The following is a 9,777-nucleotide window of genomic DNA, read 5'->3' on the forward strand; positions in this document are numbered from 1 at the left end:
ATGGATCAAAAACCCATCTTAAGAGCTAATATACTATAATACTCTTAGAAAGTAGTATTCTTGACCTTGGATTTAGTAGTGGATCCTTAGTTATGACATTAAAAGTATGAGCAATGAAAGAAAAAATTGATGAATTAGACTTCATTAAACTTCTGTGCTTCAATTGAAACTATCAAAAAAGTGAAGAAATAACATACAGAATAGGAGAAGATATTTGCACATCATATATCTGATTAGGTTCTTGTTTCTAGAATTATGAAGAGAGTACTTACAATTCAATACAAATAACCCAATTAAAAAATGGGCAAAGGACTCAAATAGACTTTTACCGAAATTAGATATACAAATGACCAATGAGTACATGATAATATGCTGAATGTTATTAGACGTTAGAGAAATGAAATTCAACACCACAGTCATATACCACTTCACCCCCACTATAACCATGTGGACAACATAACCTCAAAATTCCTTGACCTCCCTACACCACTAATCAGCCTGGACAGAGATTCTGGGGCTCCCTCCCAACTCTTTCCCTCCTCAGGAAAGCAGGCAGTTGTGGTTTTTGTCTGCTACCTATGTACTGAGCAAGGGGAAGGATCAGTGATATCTACTAGCCCAAGCCACTTCCTCCATTCTCCACACTAGATGACTAGACTGTGCCTGACGTCACCCCGACTTATTAGAGCTCCAAGACTGGCAAGATATAAGCCAGTTCTCTAACGAGCTCTCTTGGAAAAGTCGAGGCCCTGGATGCATGAAACAACTCCCTCCCTTACCTGGGAAGATAGATCTCTTCCTGATAGTATGACACTTTGCTGGGGACAGAATCTCTGGTGAGATGGGGTCTTGAGTTTACTTACCAGCTTCAGTGAGTCTGGTTTCGCATTCCCACAGGGTGCAGGAATCTTTCAAGTAGTTTCTAATAAGCAAGATAATTTGTTTGTGAATTGTTGCTGAATTGATGTATTTGTGGTGGTAAGGATGGTCCAGGGCTTCCTATGCTACCATGTTGCTGACACCTCTATGCAGTGTTTGTGGTTTTTTTTTTTAAAACATTTTTTGAAGTATAATAAACACACACACACATAGAGTGTACAGTTTCAACAAATTTGTCTGTTGTACACAAGTCATAAAACCACAGCCTCAATCAAGCAAAAGAGCATTTCAATACCTCCCAATGATTTCTTATGCCCCTTTGTAATCCATTCGTCTCACTGACCCTGGTCCCGGGCAACTACTGATTTGGTTTTGAACAACATAGATTAGTGAGTTTTGTCTGGAATTCTACAAATTGAGAATGATATGGTATGTACACTATTTCATGTGACTTCTTTCTCTGAGCATAATTATTTTGAGATATGTTCATAATGTGTGTATCAGCAGTTTATGTTTATGCTGAGCAGTATTTCATTATACGGATATACCACTTTTTTTATGCACTCACTAATTGGTAGGCTTTGGGGTTGTTTCCAGTTTGGGGCTATTGTGAATGAAGATGCTATGAACATCCACATCCTTTCTTTGTGGATATATATTTCCATTTGTGTTGGGTAACTACTTTGTAGTGGGATTTCTAAGAAAGATGTGTATAAGATTTTGAGAATTTTCAAACCATTTTCCAAGTGGTTGTATTGTTTTCCATTCCCACTTGTTATGATGAGAGTTCCAAATGCTTCAAAACCTTGACAACATTTGGTATTGTTAGACTTTAAATTTGGCCACTTAATTAGTATGTAGTGATATGTAGCCATGGTTTTAATTTTCATTTTCCTGGTAATTAATGTATCTAAGCATTTTCTCATTGCTTGTTGGCTATTAGTGTATCTCCTGTAAGTGCCTGTTCAAGTCTTTCATCTATTGTCAAATTGACTGTTTTACTTCTTATTTTTATGGGTTCTTTATGTGTTCTAGCTCAAGAGTTGGCAAAATTTTCTTGAAGGCCAGAGAGTAAATATTATAGGCTTACAGGCCATATGATCTTCAGTCACAACTACTCATCTCTGTTATTGAAGTGTGAAAGCAGACCTAGATGATGTGTAAACAGAAGGGCACAGTGTGTTCTAGTAGAACTTTACACAAACATGCAGTCAGCCCACAATCTGTAATTTGCCAACATCTTTTCTGAATACAAGTCCTGTGTCAGATATATGCACTACAAATGTTATTTCTATCCCATATTTATTTGGTGTCATTTGATGGTTGGTTTTTGGTGAGGCCTCATTCCTGGCTTGTAGGCAGCTGCAATATCATTGTGTGCTCACATGAGCTTTCCTCAGTGTGTGCACCGAGAGAGAGAGAGACAGAGAGAGACAGAGACAGAGACAGAGAGAGAGAGAGCAAGCTTTCTGGTGGCTCTTCTTATGAGGACACTAATCCCATTAGACCAGGACCCCACTCTCAAGAACTCATTTAATTATAATTACCTCCCCAACCCCATATCCAAATACTGTCACATTGGGGATGAGGAGTTCAACATACGAATTTTGGGGAGAAACTAACATTAAGTTCTTAAAAACCAATCTATCATTTGTTTACTTTTTTACTTTCTGGTTAGTGTTTGTTATGTAAAGCCTAAGAAATCTTTGCCAAAATGAAACAATTTTCACCTATATTTACCTCTATAAGTTTTGTTTTATCCTTTGCGTTTATAGCTATGATACATTTTGAGGTAATTTGCATATATGGTGTGAGTAAGGGTTGGTGTTATTTTTTTTCCATGTAGATATCCAGTTGTTCCAGTAACATTTGTCGAAAACACTTCCTTTCCTTGTTGAATTGCCTTTAACATTTGTCTAAACTCAATTGACCATATATGTTTGTGTCTATGTTGGACTGTCTTTTCTGCTCCTTTGAACTGTATGCCTATCCTTTCATCAATCCAACACCGACTTGAGTACTGCAGGTTCATGATGTCTTGAAGTCATGTATTGCGAATACTCCAACTATTCCAGCCAATATTCATATCCATATAAATTTTAGGTTTAGTTCATCAATCTCTAAAAAAGTTACTAAAAAAATTTTGATGGGAATTTCATTTATTATATAAGTCAATGTTTGAAGAATTGACATTTTAATAATGTTTTCTTACCATGGGAATTTCACTTATTATATAAGTCAATGTTTGAAGAATTGACATTTTAATAATGTTTTCTTACCCATAAACATGGTATAGCTCTCTCCATTTATTTAGATCTTCATTTTCTCTCATCAGGGTTCTTTAATGGTTAGTGAAGAGATCTTGTGTGAGTTTTCGTGAATTTATTCCTAAGCACGTTGTATTTTTTGACCTGCTGTAAGTGGATTTTTCTTTTGACATTTTCAATCATTTACTACAAATATCAAAACTATAATTCATTTCTTATATTTTAGAAATATATCTTGCAACCTTGCCATTTAGTTTTAGTGTATGTTTTAGAAATCTCTCAAAATCTTCTATGTAAACAGGTGTGCTATCTGCAAATAGAGACAGTTTTACCTCTTTCTGTCTGATCGTTCTTGATTTTATAACTTTTGCTTATTGCAATGCCTAGTACCTTCAGTAAAATGTTGAATAGATGTGGTGTGAGTGGGCCTTCCGGTTTCCCAATCTAAGGGGTAAAAGTATTTAATATTTTACCATTAAGGATGTTAGTTGAATGTTTTCCATAGATGCCCTTGTCAGGTTGTGTTTTGTTCCTCTCTTTCCCTTCTTGCCTTCTTTTGGATTAATGGAATATTTTAAAATTTAACTTTTGTGGCTGCATTATAGCTACAACACTGAAGGAATCGAAGATATATGAGTGAACGTGTGTGTGTGTATTAATGTGAATGGTGGAGGTCTGCAGAATGTCAATTGATGAATATCTGAAAATTCTGGATCAATAAAGAGTGGTATAAGCTGTAGAAATACACATTTTAAACTCCAAGTTATTTAATTCATCCTTGATTAAAATTAAAGTTATAACTAGAAGACTGATAGTAATAGCTGGAAACTTGGAAGATTAAAAAACTGAATTATTAAGTAATAGACTTTGAGATTACAATGAACTGAGCTAGCCATTATGTCTTGTTATATAAATATGAATAAAATGTTGGAAAATGTATATGTGATCGTTATTCAAAGAAACTAAAAATATGTTTTTTAAGGAGGTAATATTCATGTTTATTCACTATTTTGCTAGAATAAAGTTTAATTGCTTATTTGTAATAAACTTGCATGTGAGATTCCATTTTAACTCTACTTGTTTGTAATTATATAAATTTCACCATGATACCACTGTACTCTGTTGCTGCTTAGTTGTGAGATGATTAATTTTTAGTTTATCTTTACAATAGAATATTGAATTAAATTTATTCTTTTTTTGATATTTAACCCATTGATTTTCTGTTTTGACCTTGTTCTAACAGACTCCCAAATAAAATCTGTAGAGATCCAATTGGATTTGGAAAGACCAATGGTTTTCTCCTTGTATCAATTATGTTCAAATTAAATATGTAGGAAAAATAACAGGAACACAGAGATAAATTCCAATTTTTCTTTAGTAAAGTATATTATTTACAGATACTGAGATATCTCAATCCTGAAATAAAGAGTCAAAAATGTTTTTTATGAGGAGCTGGACTTTGGATTTGTAAGGGATGAGGCAATCGACCATTTTTTTCTCTTATGAGCCATTTTAAGTAAGTGCATGTAATTATTTGATACTGCTAAAAATGAATAATATTACATTCTTTTAGTAAATAACTCAATCTGGCTGTTGTGTTCAAGGCCAAAAATGCATATAGGAAAATCAAATAGGACAGCTATTGTAGTGTTGATATGGAGAGAAGTGGACTCATTTGATAGGAATTAGGAGGTAAGATCAGCAGGAGTTGGTTATTGGTGAGCATATGAGATGAAATTAGGAGCCTGAGTACTGGCCTGGGCTCAGGGCCAGACTGTAGGCCTAGTCAGTTTTAGAGAATTAGGCAGAGTGTTGGAGGAGGGGAGAAAAAACTATAAATCAGGGACTAGTTGAAAACCAGTATTCATCATTTATCACTTAACTCTTGAAGTTGACCAGACAGCAGCAGTAGTGAGGAGTACACATTCCAGCATTCACTCTGATCTGAATTTTAAACCTTGACTTAACTTAACCAGATGAGCATATTTGGACAAGTATCTTAAAGTAAGCCTCAATTGTCTCTCTGTAAAATTAGGATAATAAGAATGCTTAGTTCACCAAGTTGCTGTTAGGATTAAATGAGAAAATGTAAGTAAAGTGTTAAGCACAGTGCTTGGCAAAGAGTAAGGTCTGAAAGGAAGTTGGTTGGTATTATTAGTGCAAAGCCCATAAGAGGGAGCATCCAGATGGTGAGAGAGGTCTTTCTATAGTTAGGATATACAAGAGAAGTACATTGTCTTCAGGTTGAAGATAGCTGTTTCTATCGTTATCCATCTAGACAAATAAACCACTAGCCAGTAATCATCCCTTTGAGGCAGGTAGACTAAGTCTGATCTGGATGTCATCCAAACCCTTTTTACTTCACAGTTTTCTATCTATACAACTTTTAAGATGTCCATTCATTTTATACTTTTTGCTAGGAAAAACATATATACGTGTCTTAAATATTGTGTTATTTAAAATTCAACTTTACATGGCATTCCACACCATTCCTTAAGGTACCTAATGTAGTACTTTACATATATCATATAAAACACTTATGAAATGAACAAATGTCCTATGAATGAAGCTAAGGTTACTCTTTTATATTTGAAGTTTAATATTCCTTAACCAGAAATTTCGAAGTAAACTTAGAACCAATTTAGCTATGAGATATTGTGTTATACTATACTCCCAATAACTATCAAATGAAAGTGTATCAATATCTATATAAAAGGAAAAGTTATTGATCTCTACAGAATTGACAGAACCCTTCAAGATTAGTTATGTTTGCGTGAAGTGAACTGCTTGATATCCACTTGAGAGTGTGATAATGATTCCTGGTGATTTTGAATTCACATTTGAATCTCTAGAATCTTCAGAGATTTATCCTCAAAGGCAAATAATAATAAGATAGCATGACTGCTATATAACAAGGACTTTTGAATTTACTGGTGTAAGATGAATAAATCATTATTTCAAGAGGTAAGATTTCGGCTTTTGTGAGTTAATCTGATGTATTGCTTTTCTTTTACCATTTGAGAAGGATTTATCCTCTAAAGTTGTATTTGTACTTGTGCAGCCAGAGTTGAGAAACAAGGCAGATGTAAACCAGCATCAGCTAGCAAGTAACCCTAGCTGAATTAGCCTAAGTTTCTACAGTCTAGTTAGTGTGTATAAACAAGCATAATTGAAGATAGTAAGATTCCTCCTTTTTCCACCCAGAAAACCAGAAGTTCATAGGATCTTTTAACACTATCTAAATGTGGCACTCAGCCATAATGTTAATAATTCGCTAACTTGGAGATGTTTTGGGGACTTACTATTAGTAAATGTCTTATGGAAATACTTCCTTTGTTTCTTGTTCTGAGTGCTTTAGGTTACAGGCAACCAGATACTTTGTTACAAAGTGGACAACACAAAGTCAGAAAACTTGTATATGAGGTTCAACCTGGCCACTTACTGGGTGAACCAGGGTAAACTTCTTAAATTTTTATGCTGGAACCTTATTCAGCTGTATAGTATGTTGAAACTAATATTATTTTGTTCTATAATACTCCAATTAGAAAACCACTACATTGTTAGATTGTTACATTTGGAAATGTTTTGATTTTTTTTTAATAACTGTGCTTCAGTTGTGTGCTATATATTAAACACTTAATGTTTTGCATAGTAATTAGATTGATATTTCAAACTACTTTACAGAACAGTATTTTAATTGTAAATATTAAAAATTTATAATAAATTTACAATAGGTGATTTCATTTAGAACCCTAATTTGAAATTCCTTTCTATTTCTATTCCTTTTTATTTCTTGTTTGTCCAATTAGGAAAATTGTGTTTCTCCTTTTAAAAAATCGTCGTGTTTTACTGATAGAAATTGTAAACTTGTGGTTTACTAGGCACCTTTATTATACATAGCTATCAGAAAGTAGAAAGTGTCACTTATCCACTCATTTCTAAGAGACTTGACTTCATCTTATTTAATTTCATTTATAGCACAGTTACTAAAGGAATGGACTGGATTCAAACTGCCTGAGCTTCACATCTTGATTCCACAACTTGCTGCATAAATTTAGATAAATTACTTAACATTGTCAAAGTCAGTTTATTCACGTATATGTAAAATTAAAGTACTTAATATTATTGCATGGAAATTAAAATAGAACTCAAAAGATAAAAGTCTTCATCTTGTGTCCATATGATTTTGTAAACATTCAATAACTGCTGGTTGTTACAGGAATTTTCATTGCATACTCGTATATTTATACAATTTCATCATTTTTATACATACCATTCTTTTTGTTATTCTCATAATGCTTATGTTATTTAGTCTTTAGCTTTAAAGCCAATGTAAGTACATTTTATAGATATATAATATAAAGGGAACAATATACATTATTTAAAGTAGATTTAAAAGTGGTTCTGATAAAAACAACTTTTAAAATAAATAAAATATAGAAGATTCATTACACATAAACATATAAACCCTAGACTCTGAAGTAAAAAAAAAAGTCCAAACTTAGCTTGAAAATTTTGTTTTAATAACCTCACATGTGTCAATGAAAACGAAACTGTGAAATTTACAACTTCTATAATGTAATCTTTCATCACAGGTTTGTTTTAGGTAGAAGCTGTGTTGTGTCATGGATGCCTTGGGCGATGGGAACCACACTGCAGCGACAGGGTTCATTTTATTGGGCTTAATTGACGATCCGATCCTTCGAGTCATCCTCTTCATGATCATCCTGTGTATGTACCTGGTGACCATATCTGGCAATCTCAGCACAATCATTCTTATCAGAATCTCTTCTCAGCTCCATCATCCTATGTATTTTTTTCTGAGCCACTTGGCTTTTGCTGACATGGGCTTATCACACCCAATATGCTTGTAAACTTCCTGGTGGAGAGAAATACCGTCTCCTATTTTGGATGTGGCATCCAGCTTGGTTCAGCCGCTTTCTTTGGAACAGTTGAGTGCTTCCTTCTGGCTGCCATGGCATATGATCGCTTTATGGCAATCTGCAGCCCATTGCTTTATTCCACCAAAATGTCCACACAAATTTGTGTTCAGTGGCTCATAGTAGCTTATGTATGTGGTTCTCTCAATGCTTCCACCATTACTATATCCTACTTTACTTTATTCTTCTGTGGACCGAATCAAGTCAATCATTTTTTCTGTGATTTTGCTCCTTTAGTTGAACTCTCCTGTTCAGATATCAGTATTCCCGCAGTTGTCCCCTCATTTACTTCTGGCTCCATCATTGTGGTCACAGTGCTTGTCATATCCGTCTCCTACATCTACATCCTCATCACCATCCTGAAGATGCGCTCCACCGAAGGGCGCCACAAGGCCTTCTCCACCTGCACCTCTCACCTCACAGTGGTCACTCTCTACTATGGGACCACCACATTCATTTATGCAACACCCAAGTCCTGCTACTCAACTGACCAGAACAAGGTGGTATCTGTATTCTATATGGTGGTGATCCCCATGTTGAACCCCCTTATCTACAGCCTTAGTAACAATGAGATTAAGGGGGCTCTGAAGAGAGAGCTTGCTAGAAAAATATTTTCTTAATGAACCCAATTTTTGGTAGGATTTGATATAGTAATATACCATAAATGTAATAATAAAGGTAATTAAATATTTATGGTATAAATATTTCAGTCCGTATGTTAACAGCCAGTGCAGAACTTTTTAGTAAAAGTAGGGGGTGGTTTATAAGTATCAAATTGTAAATCAGAGGGCCAGAGTTCATAACCTTTAATAAAAGGAAAATAAATTTATTAAAAGCAAAGTTTTATTAACATGAATAATTACTTAATCTGCTTAAAATCCTTCTAAAATTTTATTCATATCTTTTCAAATATTGTTCTCTGCCATAAGGTACTATTATTGTACCTCCAAGTCTTTCAGACTGTGTCCATTTTTAACTGCAGCTTATCCTGAAATGAACATGATAATTACAGTTATGACTGAGTACATTCTGAGGGGAAATGACCGAGTAGAACCAGAGTAAAATTACTGGAAACATTCTTCTTGCTGTAGTAAGTAAGGTTATCTGCCGGTGATGGAATTTTTGGACCTATAAATTCTGACTTGCATTCCTGGTCTCGAGCATCAGTCTAGGTAAAGGGGACCTCATGAAAGAGCAGGATGTGATGGCCTGACCAACCTGTGAATGCTTCTGTCAAGTCACCTGCTGGGAGAATGAGCAGGGTTCACCAACCTGTGAATGCTTCTGTCAAGTCACCTGCTGGGAGAATGAGCAGGGTTCCTGAACCCCTCAGGGGCTGGGGGGAACAAACTCTTGGAGTGACTTGTTGATGGTCAGACTCACATCCTGTTAAGGAAGATTGAGAGAACTGGATTGCTTCACCCATAAAGGTTAAATAAGCTCTGTATCCTGAGGACAATCACATTTATTTCCAATTCCCTGTCCTCTAGTTTTTTTTAGACAAAAATATTTTTGTCTATATAATATCAATCACAAACATCTAAAACTAAAGTAATTATCTCCTTCCACTCTCAATTTGCTCCCCTCCAATGTTTTTTAGCCCAGTAAGAGGCACCATCATTCAATCAATTTTTTGATTCGGAAACCTGAGGGTTATTTATTTCTTTTGCCCCCTTCCCCTGCTTACATTC

The 9,777-nt window shown here is 34.8% G+C and overlaps 1 pseudogene; it reads left to right on the forward strand.

Annotated features, from left to right (window-relative positions):
* Positions 1-7,771: 7,771 nt before the first annotated feature.
* On the forward strand, positions 7,772-8,706 carry LOC124225211 (olfactory receptor 502-like; annotated as a pseudogene).
* Positions 8,707-9,777: the final 1,071 nt, after the last annotated feature.

The sequence above is a fragment of the Equus quagga genome, chromosome 14 (genome assembly GCF_021613505.1).
Source record: "Equus quagga isolate Etosha38 chromosome 14, UCLA_HA_Equagga_1.0, whole genome shotgun sequence".
Classification (NCBI taxonomy): Eukaryota; Metazoa; Chordata; class Mammalia; order Perissodactyla; family Equidae; genus Equus; species Equus quagga.